The sequence below is a fragment of the Monodelphis domestica genome, chromosome 4 (assembly GCF_027887165.1).
Source record: "Monodelphis domestica isolate mMonDom1 chromosome 4, mMonDom1.pri, whole genome shotgun sequence".
NCBI classification, from domain to species: Eukaryota; Metazoa; Chordata; class Mammalia; order Didelphimorphia; family Didelphidae; genus Monodelphis; species Monodelphis domestica.
In genome coordinates, this window is record NC_077230.1 from 338,059,202 (window position 1) to 338,080,561 (window position 21,360).

At 37.9% G+C, this 21,360-nt stretch overlaps 1 protein-coding gene and 1 long non-coding RNA gene across 6 annotated transcripts in view; one reads left to right on the forward strand and one right to left on the reverse strand.

Annotated features, from left to right (window-relative positions):
- The window catches only part of TENM4 (teneurin transmembrane protein 4), a 749,441-nt gene that overhangs the window by 185,164 nt on the left and 542,917 nt on the right, over positions 1 to 21,360 (forward strand). The gene's annotated exons all lie outside the window — the stretch shown is intronic.
- Positions 3,459 to 9,023, reverse strand: LOC103101004 (uncharacterized). Of its 5 annotated transcripts, none has more exons than XR_466239.3 (3): positions 8,940 to 9,023; positions 6,832 to 7,037; positions 3,459 to 4,437 (listed from the first exon to the last, which is right to left on the reverse strand). It is a non-coding gene; the product is annotated as an uncharacterized LOC103101004 (long non-coding RNA). The 5 variants fall into 5 exon arrangements; XR_008918120.1 differs by having other exon boundaries at positions 6,832 to 6,982; positions 8,940 to 9,006; XR_466237.2 differs by lacking the exon at positions 8,940 to 9,023 and adding an exon at positions 8,359 to 8,769.

Consider the following 21,360-nt stretch of genomic DNA (forward strand, 5'->3'; position numbering starts at 1 on the left):
GGAGACTTTATTATTTTATTTTGCTCCAATTACATATAAAAATAATTTTTAACAAACAATAATTGTTTTTCTTTTCAAATACTCTCCCTCCCTTGTTACTCTATAAACGCCTCTCCATGATAAGAACTGATTCAGTTTTAGGCCTCACTAAAGTCCAGGAGTTGCTATATTCAAGTAATAAACACAAAGATGACTGTTCTAAAATAACCTTATCTTCTGTCTTTCTTTTTAATTTCTCTCTCTCTCTCTCTCTCTCTCTCTCTCTCTCTCTCTCTCTCTCTCTCTCTCTCTCTCTCTCTCTCTCTCTCTCTCTCTCTCCTCCCCTCTCTCTCCCTCTCTCTCTCTCTCTCCAAAACCCTACCTTCTCTCTTAGAATCAATAATTGATCCTAAGGCAGAAGAGCAATAAGGGCTCAACAATGGGAATTAAGTGACTTACCTAAGGTCACACAGCTAGGGAGTATCTGAGATCAGGTTTGAACTCAGGGCCTCCTGTTCTAGGCCTCCACTAAGCCACCTAACTGCCTCTATCTTTTCTTTTAAAACCCTTGTGTTGAGTGAGGGCTGAAATAATAGATCCTTGTCTCAGATAGTTGTTTTGGTGCTAAGAAAATTTCCAAAGTTCCCCTGTCTTGGTGTGCAAATGAATTTGAGGCAGAAAAAAGGTGCACAAAGGAGCAAAGGACAATGTTTTATATCCACTCAGCCTCTGCCTCTGCATTACATAATGTTTGTCAACAGAAAACCCCCTAGCCTGGGAATTGTGACCGGATCTGAGAAATATCTCCACTTCATCCTACACAAAGATTTTACATTCAAAGAGCTTCCAGCCTAATAAACAGAAAGTTCTATATTCCTACACCAGTAATTTTGACACAAGAGAAAGCATGATACAGTCTAGAGAAAGACCTGGGCCAAATGGTTTTCAGAATTTGAGAGGCTAAAAATCACTTCCAACTGGAGGAATCAGGAGAAGCATCATTAAGGAGGTAACATCTGAATTAGACCTAGAAGGAAGAGAGAAGATTCAAATAGCAGATAACCGGAGCATGGGGAAGAGGAAGAAGTGAAATCCTTATGATCCAGGCTTACGTAGTAGATGAACAAAGATAGGAAAAGGCAGAAGAAAGATGGCATGTGGTTAACAGTTCATATTGGTTGTAACATAGAATAATTAAGCACAATATTATGAGATGTGGCTGAAAAGGTAAAGTAAAACCAGACTGTGGACTAGCACCAGACTTTTTTTTTTTTAGTTCTTTCCTTCTGTCTTAGAATCAATATTGATTCTAGGGTAAAAGAGATGTAAGGGCTTGACACTGGGGCTTTAGTGACCTGGCCAGGATCACACAGCTAGGAAGTGTGTGAGGCCAGATTTAAATCCAGGACCTCCCATATCCAAGCCTGACTCTATCCACTGAGTTGCCCAGCTTTTCCTTCTATACTATTTTAAATGCAAGCATCAGATGTTTACATTTTATTTAGTATATATTTAAGAGTCACTGAAGACTCTGGATCAGAAGAGTGATATGAATGTCATTGTTGGAAGGATAGCATGAATCTTAAAGGTATCCCTGCTCTACCCCTTACAAGTTGGTATATACCCCTTACTTTGAAAACCTTCAAGAATGGTAATAAATCAACAAGCATTTACAGGCAATGTGGGTATAAAGAAAACAAAAGAAGCAGCTAAGTGGCTCAATGGACAGAGAGTCAGGTCTGGGGATGAGCAGTCTTGGGTTCAAATGTGGTCTCAGACACTTCCTAGCTGTGTGACTCTGGTCAAGTCATTTAACTGCATTTTCCTAACCCTTATTGCTTTTCTGTCTTGGAACCAATACTTAGTATTGATTCTAAGACAAGGTAAAGGGTAAAAAAAAAAAGACAAACTTTAATCCACATTCTAATGGGAGAGATAGTATAAATAAATACATACAAGGTACATACAGTTTTGCAACAGGGCTAACATTCTATTTTGTCCTAATTGATGCACTTTTCGCAGCAGCTGTTCTAAACCATGTTGTCTCTTGCTAAGACATCTCTTCCCTCTGTTCTCTTCTCTCAGCTCATCAAAAAAATTGAAGCAATTCACCAAATGTCCTTCCTTCTCCCCTTCTCTTCATCTCATTTCATTCAAATATCTTCCCCCTGCCCAACTATTTTTTCCTTCATTCAAGTCTTACATGAAGAAATGACCCTTCTTGGCAAGGTAAACCCCTCTAACTGTGCCCTTGATCCTGTCCCTATCCTCTCCAACAAGTCGACCCTTCGTTCTGTTATTTTCACTCTCTTCCTATCCTCTGTGCTCCTTCTCTACTGCCTATAAACACACACACACACACACACACACACACATCTTTTTTTGTGATCATTTTTCTACACTAAGTCCTTCCACAACTTCTCCTGTCATTCTCTTCTGAATTCTACAAGCTAGCTTCCATCCCAATTATTCCATTGAAACTACCCTCCCCAAAGTTACTAGTTTACCAAGTTACCAACTCTTAATTGCCACATCTAATGTTCTTTTCCCATTCACCTTTCTTTTTTTATCCTCTCACATTTAACATTGTTAACTATCTTCTTCTTATGGATAGTAGACTCTAAAATTCCATGGTACTTCTAACTCCTGGTTATCTTCAAGTATAGTATATCTAGTTTCTTCTTCTCTGTCTCTTTTATTGGATCTTTTTTTCCTACAAATTACACATTGATACAATTTAAATAATCATTTCCTGATCTTTTTGGATCCATATTCTCTTCCTCCCTCCCTACCTCACCCTTCCTCAAGAAGGCAGGTAATATGATATCAGTTGTGTATGTGTGTGTTACTATACAATACATATTTTTGTGTTCATGTTGTAAAAGAAGACACATATCACTTATAGTAGAGAAAAAAGCATGGTGGAAATAAAGTAAAGAATGGTATGCTTCAATCTGCATTCAGACTCCATCAGTTCCTTCTACAGCAATGGAAAGTCATTTTCCTCATGAGTCCCTTAGAGTAGCCCTGGATCCCTGCATAGCTGATAATAGATAATTCAATCACAGTTGATCATCATACATTATTGTTTTTACTGTGTACAATATTCACTTGGTTCTGCTCTCTTCACTTTGCATCACTTCGTATAAATCTCTCTTCCTAGGCACCAAAGCATGAAACTTTATTGTCATGCTTTACTGCTCTCTCTTACTCATCCCATAGGTCCCATATGTTGCCAAATTTCATTATTTCTTCCTTCTCTCTCCCATATATACCCCTTTTGCCCATTCATAGAACCATAACCAGAGTTCAAGTCCTTATCCCCTTAAAACTGGACTATTGAAATAGTCTGATAATTGATCTCTTCAAGTCTCTCCTCATTTATCTTCTAGTTGCCAAGGGGATTTTTCTAAAATCTAGATCTAACTAACCTAGATTTTTCTTTAATCCAGATCTATAAACACATATATGTATATATATTATATATATATATATATTTATTTAATCACAAGGATATATGCATATACATGGTGATTTTTTTTTACTTTCTTCTTAGTACATTGTAAGCTTCTTAAGGGCAGAATTTTTTTGACTTTTTAAAAACCTAACTTTAGCACTTAACAAGTGCCTAGAATACAGGAAGTATTGAATATATGTTTGTTGCCTAACAGTCTAACTAGATAAAAGGTAACCTTAGAGAGAAAGTCTTATGCAATGTTGAGTAGTAATGACTTGAACCTAATTAGCTATGGCTAAGCATGTTGGGAGAAGATGGATGAATTCCTTTGAAGCAGATGGTTTTGATAACTAGCCCAAAGATGATAGGGTTTAGAGTTGGAATGACCCCCTGAAGACCACCTACTCCAACTTCTTCATTTTATCAACTATGAATTGTAGACCCAAAGCAGAAAAATGGTTCATGAAAATTACAGGGGGATCTTGGAATACAGTAGAGCTCAAATGGGGATTCCGGGTCCTCTGACTCTAAAACCAGTAATCTTTTTATTACATCAGGTTGCTTCTCATCTGTCTTTCTTACTCCCAAGAAGAGAGAAGTGGGGAGAGCATAGAACATCCATCAGGAGACCAGGCTGTGTTCTACTTCTAGTACTAACAATGTCAAGTTGGACAAGCAACTTGATATCTCTGATCTTCCATTTTCTGTTCTTTAAGAGGCAGGAAATGATATTTACATTAGCTACCTCTCAAGGCTTTTGTGAGAAAGTACTTTTCAAACCTTGAAGCATTTCAGAAATGATCACTATTGCCTTATGAGTTGACTTTCTTCCTGTAGGGAAATGATGGCCACAAGAGGCCCCTTCTCTTGCCCAACCAGCTGCCATTCTCTCAGATACCATGCCTCCTTTCTTCCTTTGTATATTGTCTGCTTCTCGTCTACCAGCTCCCCTTTCTTTTCTTCCTTTTCTTTCAGGCAATTACATGGCTCATTGGATAGAGCTGAAGAATTGAAATTAGAAAGGGAAAGGAATTAAGCATTTATTAAGTGCCTAATTTGTGCCAGATACTGTACTAAGTGCTTCAAAAACAAAAATATATATGCTATCTAAATATTCGATATATATGATATATTGACATATGTACCATATATTTGAAACATATTACATATATTTGACATGTGACATATCAAGATACATATTTCATGGATATGTAATTCTATATAGATGAAAATACACAAAACCTTATATCTTAGAATGACCTGAATACAAATTATTCTGCAGATATTGACTAGCTGGAGCTGGGCATGTGACTGGGAGGTTCCTGGGCAGATCCTCCTCTGAAAAATGGGAAGAATATTGCCTATTCTACAGGGTAATTGAGAGAAGCAAATCAGATATTGTATGTAAAGCTTTGGGGTTTGCAAATCTTAAAACATTCTATAAATGATCATTTCTGTTGTTGTTAATAATATCATTCCTCTTCTTGAATCATTCCTTTTCTGGATGAGGGTTACATGAAGGTACTTAATTAACCCCAGAGAAATGAGAAAGTTGGGATGAAATGGAAAGGGCTTGGGTTATCAGCTGTTAAAACTCCTTGAACATGGGTTTGGGTGACTTCTCTGTACAAATGCTTCGGATATTTAAAAAAAAAGTTGAAACCAATCATTGACAGTCTTCCTTCTATCTAAATCTGGAGGTCAGGGCTCCTCAGGGAAAGGGCAATATAATTGCCTCAGAACATGCTCTGAAGGGCATGTGAGTGGGTATGAGAGAGTTTTACAGGACCAGATGCTTCTCCAGGGATATTCCAAAGGAAACAGCCCCTGCTTGTGAAGGTCTGAGATAAAAGATTGTCAAAGCATTTCCTGGCTAATTTCCTATCGCAGAAACTACCTGCTTCAACTCTGATGTACAGAGAGTTGAGTCAGGCTGGTTGTTTCTCATCTACCAGCTCCCCTTTCTTTTCTTCCCGGTCAAAACTGAGACTCAGGAAAGGGAAGTAATTTATAAAATCTCAAAATCTGGACCTAGATCTGGACCTTCATTTTACATATGAGGAAAAACTCACTCCTAAAGAGAGTGACTTGACCATGTGGTGACTCCCTTGAAGCCAGTAAGTGGCATACCTGAAATTCAAATCCAGATCTTCTGACACATTCATTGCTCTTCTAATACTCCTATCCTACATGCTCCTCCCCTTCCCTGCAAGGTCACATCACAAGTTAAGTGACCCAACTAGACCTTTCCAGGTCTCTTGACTCTCAAGCCATCATTCTTGCAACTAACCACTAGGCTGCTTTCCTTCTGTATCCCTTGTTCTTGTTGGAAAATATTACCCTATAGGGAAAAGTGTTATCTAAATGTAAAATATAACCTTACTCCATTAGGACCATCCAAAGTGGTTCTGGTGGGGAAATCAGAAAAATGTCAAGTAAGGCCTTCAGAATCCTTCTACCCAACTCACTAAGATGACCTCATGAGCAAAGAGTTAGCTTGATTTAATGCAAAGAACTTTAGAGTCTTAGAGGACTTGGGTTCCCATATGATCTCTGCTGTTGGCCACCATCTATGATAATGGTCCTCTGGGAGATGTTAAGGAGGGAAACTGAATGGATATGTTAGGTCTTTACAGGAAAGAAGGAGAAAGTTCCTTGCTTTTTACTTAGATATCTGTTTTTATCCTGCCTTTAGATGTATGTTTAAATTTGATGACTTGAATTACCAACGAATGTGGGAGAAAAAATCAACTTAACTCCTTCTAGAGTAATAATTCTTGCTCTGTTACACTCATGAGGTTGTCATCAGGCTCCAATGAGATAATAAATGTGAAAACTGTTTGAAAAGAGTAAAGATGGGGGCAGCTAGGTGGTTCAGTAGATTGAGAACCATGGTTAGAGATAGGAGGTCTTAGTTTCAGATCTGGCCTCAGACACATCCTACCTGTGTAACCCTGGGCTTAACCCTTATCTCTCTGCCTTAGAACCAATAAACAGCATTGATTCTAAGACTAAACGTAAGGAAAGAAAAAAAAAAGAAAGAAAAGCATAGAGAAGTTATATGAAAATTTCAAGGGAGTATCTTAGTATCATAAGAGTTCTAGTGTCAGAAGTCACCTAGTTCCACTCTCTATATGATTTACTAATACTGGCTTATAGCATTGTGACATGTAGAACGGAATTGCCAAAATGCTCCACCCTGACCATGACTACCTTAAATGGGCTCTCTTCCTCCTCTAGTAGAGGACATCTTGCTTATTTGTATTTGTACTGCCAGTCCTAGCACACAATAAAGGCTTAATAAATACTTTTCCATTCCATGTGAGGATCTAACCCTGCTTAAAGATCTCGATTAATGGGGAGCTCCCAGGGTGATGCATTCCACTTTAACACACCTCTGATTGTTGTGAGACAGCTGGTTGGTGCAGGTGATAGAGGGCTCATCTTGTCATCACAAAGATCCGAGTACCATTCCTGCCTCACACATGTACCAGCCTTTTGACTCTGGACAAGTCACTTATTCTCGCTGAGCTTCAGTTCCCTTTTCTGTAGAAAGGAGATCATCATAGTGGCTATGCTACAACAGAGTCATTGTGAGGATCTAGTGAGAAAACAGGAGTAAAATGCTTTCCAAACCACAATGTGCCATATAAACAATATCTATTATTACCATTATTATATTATTAATAACAACTTCTCTCTTACACCAAGCCAAAATTTACTTTCTTGTAAATTCTACCCATTTGAAATTGTTTTCTTCCCTACCTCTATATTCATATTGTCCCTCAACTTTCTTATAAAACAGCAGAGTAGGAAGGACCTTCCGAAGCCAGGGCATCTCTCTTTGGTACCAGAGGAAGAATAATACCCTCTCCAACATCCTACACTCATAGTCACGTCCTCACTCTCTTTGAAGAATGACTTGTGTATGGCCACCTCCAGAGAAAGACGTGATAAATAGAAATAAGCAAGACATACTATTATTTCTACATATTTCTTTTTGTCAAATGTTGCCTTCTCTAATGAGGAATGGGTGAGGAAGACAGAAGGAACTTATCCAGGAATTTTAATATAATAGACAAATAAATTTAAATTACAAAAAAAAGAATCCTCTAATGATGGACTTAATAAATGTCAGTGAAATTGGTCTTTATTTTTTTCTGTATTTGTGTACCAGCGGTGCTTCTCTTTCACATTGATAAGACCTCATTTTTAATTCTGTGCACAGGCCTGAAGTGATTCAGAAATGAGGAAGGACCCTTAGACCTGTCACTTATATTCTGAGTAAAACTTAGACAAAATAGAAAACTCTGGTTTTTTATCACCATTGCTTTCCACATGGCCAGCCTTATGAGGGTTTTCCTTATCAAATAGTATGCCTGAAAGAACACCAGAAGGTAGAATGGTTTAGTACTCAATGTCTCAACAGTACAAACTATGGCACTCACTGTATGATTTTTTTTTTGGTCTCTTATGTTCTGTCTTCCCTCGTTAGAACTCAAGTTCCTCCAGAACAATGACTTTCACTCTTTCTGTTCATATTTGAATCCCAAGACCTTAGCAGAGTGTCAGACACATAATAAGAGCTTACTAAATGCTTGTTGACCAAATAACTTCCTCCAATTTGTTGTAATGTTGATGATGATTATTTATTATTTGTTTGTTTGTTTATTTATTTATTTGTTTATTTGCTTTAATGATACCAGAAATATGGCATAGTGGATAAAGCAGATTTCCTTAAGTCTCAAAGACCTAGATTTAGGTCCTGTTTCTGACAAATAGTCAGATTTTAGGATCTTGAACAAATTACTTAGAATCTCTCTGATCTTTAGTTTGTGAATTTGTAAAATGGGTGTAGTAGGATTTGCATACCTCATATCATAAGATTTTTGTGAGAAGCAGCACTTTGTAAAGCTTAATACCTTATTAATTAATTTTAACTGTTATTATTATTATTTCCTTCATTAGTTCAGGTACGGACTTTATCCATCTTCCTTGATTTTTTTTCTTCTTTCTTCCCTCGTCTCTCTTATCACCCATAGAAATACCAGATATATACCAGAATATACCGCTATACAACACCAGAAATATCCCTATAGAAAAACCTGTGTTCTGAAATCATCACAGCCTTCCCCTTCTATCTGATATATGGAGGTCAGTGGACAGAAGAGATCTGTTGTTTGTTCTTTTGATCCAAGAAATAACAAGGTTGAATTGGGTCATCCAACCCTGGTGACCCAACCATTTGAGATGAGTTTTCCTGTTAATGAAGGAAGGCTGGTAAGAGCCTGATGCCATGGCTTTTGTGACCTAGAAGAATCAAAATTTGTTATTTTTCAATTCTCTGGCCCTAACTGACTCTATGACCTTGGGCAAATCTCTTAATCTCTCCCAATAACCTCTTTAATCTGAGTCCCCCCACCCTCTAAAATAAGATGTCCCATGCATGAGACAATCTCTAAAATCTCTTTCAGCTCTGACATTCTCTCCTCTGTTATCTTACCTTTTAAGGTCCTTTCTGGCACTGATATTCTGAGCTCTTTGCTACATACAGCATTCTATAGTTTGTGTTCTAGAATTCTGTACCCTAATATCTCTTCCTAGTAACAAGAATTGATGCTCTATGTTCTGATGCTTTGTGTTCCAAGATCATTTCTAGTCTTAACTGCTTTGATTTTCACCAATAAAACAATGTGCATTTTAGAATTTGATTTTGTCCAGCATAAAACATTAAGTTAAAAATTTTCTAAAATCATTCTCTTATTGCTTTGAATGTATGATAAATCTTTTTCACCCTACAACACTCTGACCGGAGCTAACCAGTGTAAATTACTCTTATTGTATTAGCTCATACAACTTTCTAACACCTATAATGGTGCCAGGCACACCCGGGAAGCTTCACTAGATTGAATTATCAAGCCTGATTCGTATTTATTCCTTGATCTGTAAAACCTCAGAGGATTGTCCTCTGGAAGAAAGAATCACACCAGCAGGCTCAGCGTTTTTCTCCATTGCAATCCGTTGAATCGATAGCTCACATTCATGAAGGGGGTGATTCCTTGGGGCCAGTCTCTTAGAATCTATTAATAAATTCATCTAAATATTCCTCCATACTTTGTTAGGCAGTTGAATATTGAGGATAAAGTTTGGATGGCCCAGCAGGAGAAACCACAGTGATGTGCTTATGCTGTTGTAGAGTGCATGCTGGACTAGAAGTTGGGGAATGTGAGTGACTAGCTGAGGGATGATGAATAAGCAAAGATTCACTGGGCCTCAGTTTCCTCATCTATAACATGTGGCCAATCCTTGCCCTTCTGGCATCATATGACTTTTATGAGGACAGCATTTTGCAAACTTTAAAATGATATAGAGGAGGCAGCTGAGTGGCTCAGTGGATGGAGAGCCAGGCCTAGAGATGGGAGGTCCTGGGTTCAAATCTGGCCTCAGACACTTCCCAGCTGTGTGACCCTGGGTAGGTCACTTAACCCCCATAGCCCAGCCCTTTACCACTCTTTTGCCTTGGAACCAATGCACAGTACTGATTCTAAGATGGAAGATGAGGGTTTTAAAAAAACAAAACAGTATATAAATATGATTTGTCATCATTATTATGATAGGATGTTAAAGCAACAGATGCTACCGTGGAAAGAATGTTGGGCTTCAATTGAGAAAAGATCCACTTTCAAGTACTGCTCCCATGTTAACTATGTGGTCTTTGGCTTCCCATATAAAAGGAAAATAAGAATACCCAGAACCACCTACCTCACAGCCTTATTGCAAGGTACAAAGTGTTTTGTAAACTTTAATCATTTCATATAAATATGCCAGTAGTTAAGACCATGGCCCTAGATTTAGGATGAACTGAATTCAAATCTGACCTTAAATACTTAGTAGTGATATGAACCTGGCTTAGTCACTTACCTCTCTGTTTACCTCAGATTCCTCATTTATAAAATATGTTGGAGGAGGAAATGATCAATCACTCTGATATCTTTAAGTCAGATATGACTAAAAGATTAAACAACAGCAGAGTTCAAAGTTGACCTCAGATATTTAATAGTTGTCTGTCCCTGGGCAAGTCATTTAACCTCTGTCTGCCTCAATTCTCTTATCTGTAAAATGGGAATAATAATAGCACCTGCCTCCCAGGATTCCTGTGGGATTTAAATAAGATATTTCTAGTGGCTGGTCCATAGTAGGTATTTTTAAAATATTTGTTCCTCTCCTCTCAATACCCAACATAGGATTTAGAGATAGAAGCAACCCTTAGAAATAATCTAATCTAACCCCTGAAGAAATTAAATGACTTGTCCAAGGTCATGTAATAAGGAACAAAGCCAGGATTTAAGAACCTTTGACTTCAAATCTTCTGTTCTTGTCATTTTAAAAAATGATATGGCAGGAAAAATGAAATGTTAAAGCTATTCTCTCAGCATTCTTCCTTCTCCAACTAGGCTTCTTAACCCTGGGGGAAAAAAGAAAAGAAAAGTAGGACTGAATTACTGTCATCTCCCAAACAGAAGCCAGTAATAACTCTGGGAATCAATGACTATCGGGCCTGGGGGGACTGAATTCATATTGAATAGACTGACTTCCTTAAGAGTTGTGGAAGTTAATAGCTTACAATTTTTCAAATTTAAGAAAATCCATGGTTGTCTCAGCTTTATCACATGGATATTATTGGATAATCAAACAGAACTATTTTCTTAAAATAGACCTTGACCTTTACCCCTGCTTGCCTACTTGGCTTCCCACTAGCAAAGGAAGAAATGGGAGCAAAAGTATGAGCTGAGATGGATCTCCAGATGGCCCTCTTTCTAGAGAACAGTGTACTGTAGAGGCAAAAGCCCTGGCTTCAGAATCATCAGTCCTGCCTTCCAATCCCATCTCTTCTTGTTCCTGCCTTGGGGATTGTTGAGCAAGTCTCTTAATCTCTTTGAGCCTCAGTCTTCTTCTTCATTGAAATTGAGAGGTCCATAGTCATTGATCTCAGAAGTTTAGCTCCATGATCCTTGGGTTGTCAAGCTACCTTGCCACTAATTTAGTTTTGGTGACTGTGCAAAGTCCCTGAGCTTCCAAGTTTTCTTTAGTATGAAATAAGGTTACTAGCACTTGCAATGCCTTACTGGTCTGTTCAGATTATAGGGAATCATAGATGGAGGCTATCCACGAAGAAGAATACCCTTTACAACATTCCCATTCATTCATTGGTCATCCAACCTTTCCTTCAAGACCTCTGGTACAGGGAAGCCATTGTCTCTTGAGATAACCAATTCATTCCACTAAAAGGTAATTCTGACTCTTAAAAAAAAACATTCTTTTGCCTCAAGTCTCAATCTGCCTCCTTGAAACCGCCACCCGTTGCCTTAACTCTATCCTCTCTGGCCAAGCAGCACAGCTCATCCCTTTTCAAAAAGACAATCTTTTCAAATCTGGCCTCAGACACTTCCCAGCTGTGTGACCCTGGGCAAGTCACTTAACCCCCATTGCCTAGCCCTTACTGCTCTGGAACCTTGGAACCAATACACAGTATTGATTCCAAGATAGGAGGAAAGGGTTAAAAAAAAATAAAAAAGACAATCTTCCAAATACTTGAAAGCTGCTGTTAATCAGGCCTTCCCTAAATCATTGTCAAATTAAGCATCCTGAGTCCCTTCAGCTAATCTTCATATTGCACTATTTACAAGCCCTGCATCAACCTAATCGTCTTCTTCTACCTAAACCACTTCATCAATGTCTCTCCTAAAATGAGTAACCCAGAACAGAAGGAATAGAAGATTCCAGGTGTGGTCAAACCACATCTGAAGGATCTCGTATACATTGAGGTTTTTACCTCTTTAGACCTGGACACTCCACCTTTTATGGCAGCATTGACAATTGTGACAACACTATATCCCAATGCCTGCCCACAGCTAAGCATTTATTAAGCTCCTGCTGTGTGCCACGCACTGGATGAAACTCTGGGAATTGTTTAAAAAACAGTAGCTGCTATTAAGGAGCTTGCAATCTAATAGGGGAGACAAACAAATATTTACAAAGCAAACAATATATGGGTTAAATAGGAAATAATAAGTAGAGAGAAGGCTAGAATGAAAAGGAGTTAGGAAAAGTTTCCTGTGAAAGATAAGATTTTAATTGGGGCTAAATTATAGTCAAATAAAGCCAGGTCTTTTTCAGATGAGCTGCTAGCCTTCATTTCCCCAACTTACATTTGTGAAGTAGTCCTATTAGTGTTGGATATGGAGTCAGCAAGGTGAATTCAGAATCTGGCTAAGATACTTACTAGTTGAGATGATCTGGGTAAGGCACAAATTTCTCTTTGGAAACTTCAATTTTCCTATCTCTAAAATAGAGATAATAAAAGCACCTCCCTTACAGGGTTGTTGGTAAGGATCAAATGGGATAATATAAAGAATTCTGCAAATCTTAAAGTTCTAATATAAAAAACGAGTTATTATCATCATCATTATTATTGTTATTTTCTAAGGCTGTTTTATTAGATTCCACCTGGGATTTTCACATATTTAGGCCAAGGACTTTTTTTGTTGGGTTTTTTATTTGTTATTGCTATTGTTTGGGATCTTGGATGCCTTATTACATGTTAGCTTTCTCTTCCAACTTTGTGTCATCTGAAAATTTGGTCAACATGCCATCTATATCTTTTTACAAGTTACTAATAAAATTTTTAAGCTGCACATAGCAAAGCACAGATCTCTGGGGCATTTTACTTGAAATCTTCTTCCATTGGAATATCCTATAAATCTATGCTAAGCCTTCCACTGTTAAATGTTATCAAATAAGGCAATAAAGGTGAAACATTTTGTTAGATATAGAGCACCATGTGACCAGGTCGTGTTTTCTTCCTCTCTAGCATTTTCTACATAGCATCTTTTATTGTTATTGGCCAAATTTTCTCATTCCTTCTTAGTTATAATCTTTTCACAACCATCATACAATTTTTCATTGCTCTATTATGAGACTGATTTTTGTTTCTCCAGAAATTGTGGCATTCTAGGTCTCTCTGCTATGCAGAAACATCAGTACAATTCTGCTGTTTAAAAGATGTATAGAGTCTTTCTTTTTCTGTGTAGTGTCATTAAAAGATCTCTGTTATTTCCTGAAATCAATCCAACCTGTTTTCCTTTTCTGTGCAACGCCAGATCCTCTTTTATGTACGTGACGTGGTACTGCTCGTATCAAACTCAAACATTTTAGAGTCTCCTAGAAGAGATCTGTAACAATTCAAAAAAGGTTAGCCTAGTCAACCACACGGAAAGAACCAAGTAGATGAAAGAAGGCTTATTGTCCAGATTTCAATTTACATTTGGATAAGCAACTCAGAGAGCCTGATAAAACTTGTCTGTCTATCAGTACTCATCTGACTTGGACAGACGATAGAGATGGATGATGAGATGGACCCAGGAGAGCAGATTGAGTTGAAACACCTCATGTAGTATATATGTATATGTATGCATATATGTGTATTTATATATGATATACATGTATGTAGTGGCATTTATATTAAACTCCAGTAAGCTTTTTGAGGTCAAAGACTATGCAGTTATTTATCTCTATATCTTCAATGCCTTGCTTAGAAGATTGTCATTCTCTCTTTCGAAGGTTATCTTTCATCTCTCCTGTATTTATCGTGTTAGTTCTGACTTAAAGGCGTGTCCCAGACGTCATAGTGTAGTTTTAAGCTTTAATCATCTAAATGGAACTAATGCTAGACTAAAATCCAAGAGAGAGACCTTAGACCTAAACTTGTTTCTGGAGCTTATTAGCTATGTGACAAATCACTCACCCTTTTTGAAATCCAAATTCCTTCTCTGAAACATGGGAATAACAATATCTGTGGCGCCAACTCATCATGTTTTAGACAGCCCTAAAAAGAGTGTAGGGTGCTATAGGTATCTAGGTTTAAATCCTAGCTCTGCTATTAATTTGCTTAATGACCTTGAGCAAGTCACTTCTCTGTGGATCTCAGGTTCCTCCTCCATAGAGTTGTTGTTTGGTTGTTTAAATTACGTCTGACTCTTCATGACCCCATTTAAAATTGTCTTTGTCAAGATACTAAAATGGTTTGCCATTTCCTTCTCCAGTTCATTTTATATATAAGGAACTGTGGCAAATAGGGTTCCGTGACTTGCCCAGGGTCATACAGCTAGTAAGTGTCTCTGAAGCCAGATTTGAACTCAAGAAGATGAGTCTTCCTGGCACTCTCACCACCATACCACCTTGCTCTCTCTACATAAAACACTGAAATAAGACAATTCCTAAGCCTCTTTCTAGCTCTCATAATTAAAGTCTATGAGTCCCCCATTTTCTTTTTCTCCCTTTTAATTGCTTTTTTTTTTTTGGTCTTCTCAGAACACATCCCCATCTCTCCTTGTACTTTATATAAAACATGGTGCCCTGAAATGGAAATGGGCCTTATGCAAGAGTGTGACTAATACAGGATGCTTTCCTGACCCTTGCCTGTCAGATTCCTTCACTGCACTTCAGTATCATGATGAATTCTCTGGGAACAGCAGTGTATTCTGACTCATATTTATATTCAGCCCATGGTCCACTATGACCCTTCTCCGCATCATTATCATCATTTTCATTCTCTTTAAGGACAAGGCCCTCTCCTGTGGATAGTGATGAACTGTACTTTTCAAAGATGTTTTTTCATACTTTAGAACACTGAAGCCCTTCTTGGTGATTCATCCTACCCTGTTTCCTAATGATTCCTTCAGGATGTGGGGTAGAGAGGATTTAGGGGAGAAATCCTGATAAACTCTTATATTTATCTAAAGTCTTCCCTCTTTTCATCCTTCCTTTCCTTTTTATGGCTCTTTAGAATTTCACAATGGATTTGGGGGAAGAAAGAAAAGGTATTATTATGATCCCAATTTGAGAGGTAATGAAATTATGTCCCAGCTCTGCCTCTAATTCCTCAACTAAAATTGAGCAAGTCACATTCTTCCTTTTGAGGAAACAATATCTCCCTGTATAAATTGAGGGGATTGAATGTGGTCATCCCTAAGCTCCCTTTCACCACCAAGAATCCAGGATATGGACAGTTTACAGTAACTTGCCCAGAAACCCAGAGTCAGACATCGGTGTGGGAGGAAACAACGGCTATTTATACCAAACTGAACCCAAAGAATTTCTTCTTTCTTAACATTCCTCAAAAGAGGTTGCCCAGCCTTTGCTTGAAGGGCTCCAGTATTTCCCTGGCCCCATTCTGAGTTTCCTCACAAAGATTTAATCCATTTGCAAAGTTTAGTTTTGAAAATCATTCATAACCATCTATATAAATAAGTATCAATACCACCTTTACTCATATCCTAAGCCTATAGCAAATTCCCCCAGTTACGTGGTATATTGAACACACACTTAATATGGCGTCATTATGTGGATTGAGCTGGTACCTTCCCTTCCAAGGCTATTTTCTATCTATACTGTATATATCTTGCTAGGCAAGGGGGGAAGTTGGAGCTGACTCATACTGAACTAGTCGTTAATTTTTCTTTTAGAAAATAAAAAAAAACTATCTTCTGTCTTAGAATTACTACTAAGTTTTGGTCCCAAGGCAAAATATGAGTAAAGACTAAGTAATTGGGGTTAAGTGACTTGGCCAGGCTCACACAACTAGGAAGTGTCTGAAGCCTCATTTGAACCCAGGACTTCCCATCTCCAGTCCTGGCTCTCTATCCACTGAGTCATCTAGCTGCCCCCAATTGTTCATTTTTCCATGTGAGCATTTACACTTCCTAAATGTACAAATCAGGATCTAATTTATTGTTTTGTTGATTGTCTAGACTTAGGGAAATGATGGAGAAAATGTTAATAATACAGATTAAGCTGAAAAGTGAAATTATGAGGATTTTTTAAGGGGGGAAAGCCAGTCGTTAAAGAATTACTAGTATACCCATGCTTGTATGTACCTGTTTTGTATATGTTATCTCCCTCATTAAAATATAAATTTCTTAAGAGCAAGGATTGTTGCTTCTTTTTCTTTGTATCCCTAGGACTTCACCACTGCCTGGCAAATAGTAAACACTTAATAAATGCTTTTTTATTAATTATGTTTCATAAAGAAAAATAGTGATGAAATATGTCATATTGGTGGAGTTGAATTAGAATTCATCCACTGAGCAGCGAATTGGACTAGATGACCTTTAAGGCTTCATCCAAATCCTTGCCTGCCAAATGGATGAATCCTGATGCAATTCAACCATCAATTATTATTAATTACCTGCTGTTCATTTGGTGCTTTGCCCTACACTATTCCTAACAAAGTTAACCAAGCCTCTACTTGAATGTTACCAGTGATTGGGTGCCATTACCTTACAAAGCAGCCAACTCCATTGTTAGATGGCTCTGTTCCCCATTGTGTGAGCCAAAGTCTCTCTTGCCAGAATCATTCTCTAGATCTCCTTCTGTCCTCTAGAACGAAGCAACAAAATCCTAATCCCTCTCTTCCATGCCAGTCTGTATTTTATGGCCTTAAAGGAGAGGATTTAGAACTCTAAGGCACTTTAGTTCAACCTCTTCACATTACAGATAGGAAAAGTAAGGCATAGGATAGTGATATGACTTGCAAAAAGTTATATAAGCACTAAGTAGCAGAGGCAGGATTTGAAATCAGGTTCTCTTTCTCCAAGTCCAAGTTTGCACTATATAAGGCTGCCTTCTCAATGATCCAAACAGGAAAAAAAATAAACATTGCTTTTTTAGGACAAAAATATTCCAGTCCAGTAAACAACACAATTGAGTTTTATGGCTTGAATTCTACCTAAAAAGGAAAAAATAGTTTCTACTTTCTCCATGAACTTTTCTTTGATTCACTCAGTTGGAGGTTAGCATTCTGTAGGCAAAAGGGTATTGAATTGGATCTCGGGAGGTCTGGGTTCTGGTCCAATGATGAAAGAGATGGGAAAATCATTACTGAGAATAAAAATTAGTCAAAAAACATATAAGAATTCATCATGGTATCCTGGGAAGGTAAAGAGACCTCCAGGCCATCCTCATCCCAATAAAGAAATACATATTTGGCAAAATAAGACATCACAGTTATATTTTAATTTTTTTTTAATTCAATGAAAATGGACTTCTGAAAATGGTGTAGGTGATAGAAACTAGAGTGTTATGCAGCAACACTGACATTTTCGGTTGCCTCATGGGTATTTATTAAGTGGTGAGATGGTAGCTGCAAAGTTTGGCAGAAACTACGTTCCTAACCCAAGAACAAATTACATAGAGGGCTGTCAGATTCACTGAGTTCAAGAAATCAGAAACCCAAATGTGAGAGATGAGGAAAAGAAAGCAAAAATAATCCTGGTCTTGCAGAGGATTTCCACCATCCTATGCTTCCCATTCTAGGGAGAGTAGTAGTTTATAAGAATCTGTGATTGGCATACCCTGACACTGGTGTTTTAGATCATGATTTGATCTAGCCATTTAATAGCAATAGTTCACACTTTTATATCAATTTGTAGGTTATAGAGATTTTATATAACAGTTTTGTGAGGCAAAGAGTGCAAGGATTATTACTCCCACCCTATGGAAGAGGTGTTGTTCTTCTAATGTTTAGGCGACTTGGCTTATGGCTACATAGCCAAGAAATGGTGAAAGTGGTTAGTATCAAATAGAAAGCTTGTTCTGCGAGGATACACCAAGAACATGCAGCACAGGGAGCTCTTCTCCCAAAGGATCCCTTCCTATGACCCCCTTGCCTCTGTTGGTACTACCTAACTCCCTTAGAATCTCTCTGTTCAGATCTGGGATCAGGAAATCATCTATAGAGCTGCCTTGTCCTGGGAGAATGAGAACCCCTTGGAAATGGAATGAGTTCCATCCAACACTTAATAAGCAGTTATTTGGCATAATCTATGAATCAATTCATAAGCATTTTTAAACTCTTATTATGTCCAAGCACTGACCTGGATTCTCAGAATAGAGAAAAAAGTAAAAATCATCCATGCCCTGAAGAAGTTCACATCTTAATGTAAGAAACAACATGGGCAATGTGTATCAAAAGTCTTAGTAAAACTTTAAGCTGTTAAAGTATAGCCTTTGAAAAGTATCACTCATCAGGGCCTTATTCTTAGTCAGAATTATAATGTTGAAAATAATATGAAGTAGACCATGAGCTGGATGTGAATATGAGTCAAAAGTGTGTCACTTTTCTCAGGTAATCTAACACGATATTGTAAATATAGCCAAGGAAGCCGATAGACAAGGGTCAGAAAATCTTCCTGAATTAGTCAGACTCTGGTGGGAGGCCTGTTTCCATTTCAGGACACCACATTTTAGAGAGCAGAAGGAGAGACCAGCTCTCTGAGTAGATCCACAAAAGTGATTAACAATTCAGGAAACAGGAGGGAGCAATCATAGACTCATTAAATATGAGAGCTAGAAAGAACTTTATTAATAACCTAGTCCAAGCACTGTACTTTATAGAAGAGAAATCTATAGTCCAAAAAAGAGAAGGGACTCAGAAGGACAAGGACATTGGGCAAATTAATGGCAGAGTCAACATTTGAATGAAGATTTCCTTTCCTTTTCTAGCTCTACACTCTCTCCTTAGGTCTGTTTAATCCTGGAGGAAGAAAGCTAAGGGATGAGGTAAAGAATACAACCTTTGGCTTAAAGAGCTATATGGCTTGGACTATCCTCCTTCATAGAAACTAATGGTTCAATGCTCCATGGCTCAGGGAGAAGAGGTGGTGAGAGCTAGACGAAAAGAGATGCTGGTCTTCTGGCTTCCAGCTTTGAAAAGGAAGATGTGAGGTCCTTTGACTCTCTTCAGATACCTGACTTTGGGAAAAAGCCAACATGTGGACCATCCAGCAGGCTCATTCATGTCTCTTCCTTCTCAGAGTCATTCTCTCTTTTCAAGGATGTGAAGAGAATTGAGACCCCCAAAACTGGAAATCAGAAGACCAATATCTCTCTTCTCTCTAAATATGGAATACCATGCATTCCATCTCCACCAAAGAAGACAGAGCTATGTAAATGACTCTTCAAGCCAAGGGTTACATTAAGAAATACGGATGAACTAGGGTCAAAAGCTCTACATTCTCATTTTGATTCTGTATCCTTGAGAAACACACTTTCCTTTTGGGGATCTTCTTTTCTTCCTCTATACAATGAGTGTGTTGAACTAGTTAGAGCCTAGCACATTATTATATGTATTTCCAATACAGGAAGGCTTATCTCTAAGGATAATAATACTGAACTGATAAGGGCAAAACACTTTACATGAATTATTCCATTTGATCACCAAGATTACCAAGAAAGAGATTCTACAGATATTTTCATCCCCACATTTCAGATGAGGAAAAGAGAGTTAGAGCAGTTGAGTCTCTTTTCACATATCTAATAAGCATCAGAAATAAGATGATAAATCTCAGATCCCTTCTGAATTTGACTCCAGTATTCTTTCCACTGTGCTATGCTAGAAAAAGGAGTAAGGTTGAACTAGGAGTCATGGGGAGAAATTGAAGAGGCAGATTTCTTCTGATTATAAAGAGAAATTTCCCAACAATTTGAGTTGCTCAACAATGAGATGACTGCCTTGTAAGCAAGACTTTTATTGTCATTGCTTAGTCATTTTGAGTCATTTTAGACACTTTGTGACCTTTTTTGAGGGTTTTCTTGGCAAAGATACTAGAATGATTTGCCATATCCTCCTCCAGTTCATTTTACATATGAGGAAACTGAGGCAAACAGGATTAACTGACTTGCCCAGATTCACACAGTTAACAAGTATCTGAGGCTGGATTTGAACTCATGAAGATGAGTCTTCCTGATTCCAAATGCAGTGCCCTGTCTACTGTGCCAGCAAATTGCCCAGAAGGTGGATTAGGGGGTAATTAATTCATCCTTTCTAGAGATCTCCAAGAAAAGGATAGATGAGTGCTCATTGGAAATGTTACATAATTTAAATGTAAGTTGAATGGATTCCTCCTAAAGTCCATTTTCTGTTGTGATTCAGTGGCATTCAAGGTAACCTTTCCCAAAAGCTATTACTCATCTGCAGTCATCCTTCCACAGAATAGTTGGGATTTTTATTTAGTTTCACTGCCCCCCACCACAGTATACTGTCTGAAAAGAGAGAATCCAACAAGAAATTTACCAGTTTGCCTCACAAATATGCAAAGTAGTTAGTAAGCCAGATCCTGGTGAGACATTGCCACAGGAAGAAACGTGGCCTAGAAAAAGGTACCAATTCCCCTAGTTCTCACACATTTGGACACAAAGCCATTTCAAGCCTGAAGTTAGGGTATATCCCTAGATTATTCCATTGAATAGTTATGTCCAAAGGGAAGATGTTTCATTAGGACAAGAGGGGTGGAATGATAATAATAACTCACATTTAAGGACTACAAAGTATATACATATATGTGTGTGAGTGTCTGTAATACATACATACGTGCATGCATTTATATGCCAGGATATTCTCCTTTAAGACTCCAGCAAGTTTTGAGGATGTTAGGAACAGGTAACAGACAATGGGACATAAGAGTGTTTCCCATTCAGACTCCATTTGCACCTTGGAAAAGGTGATCTCCCTTCAGGTGTTCATTCTACACCTTGTAAAGGATGCAAAACTTTGAGCAGCTTCATTTTCACTTTACAAAGGTTGTGAGGCTTTGACTCACCCTCTACCTATACACTATCTCATCTGATCCTCATCACAGTCCTGTGAGGCAAGTAAGCATATGTATAAGTACAGGTGCTATGATTTCCCTTTTTTAAAAATATGTTGACACCATTTTTAATAATCACTTTCAGACATTTTGCATTCAGTATTCTCTCTGTCCTTCCCATCTTCCCTCCTTCCCAAGACAACAGATAATATGACGTAGGTTGTACATGTGTTAACATACAATACTTGTTTCCATGTTCCTCATATTTTGTGAAAGAAG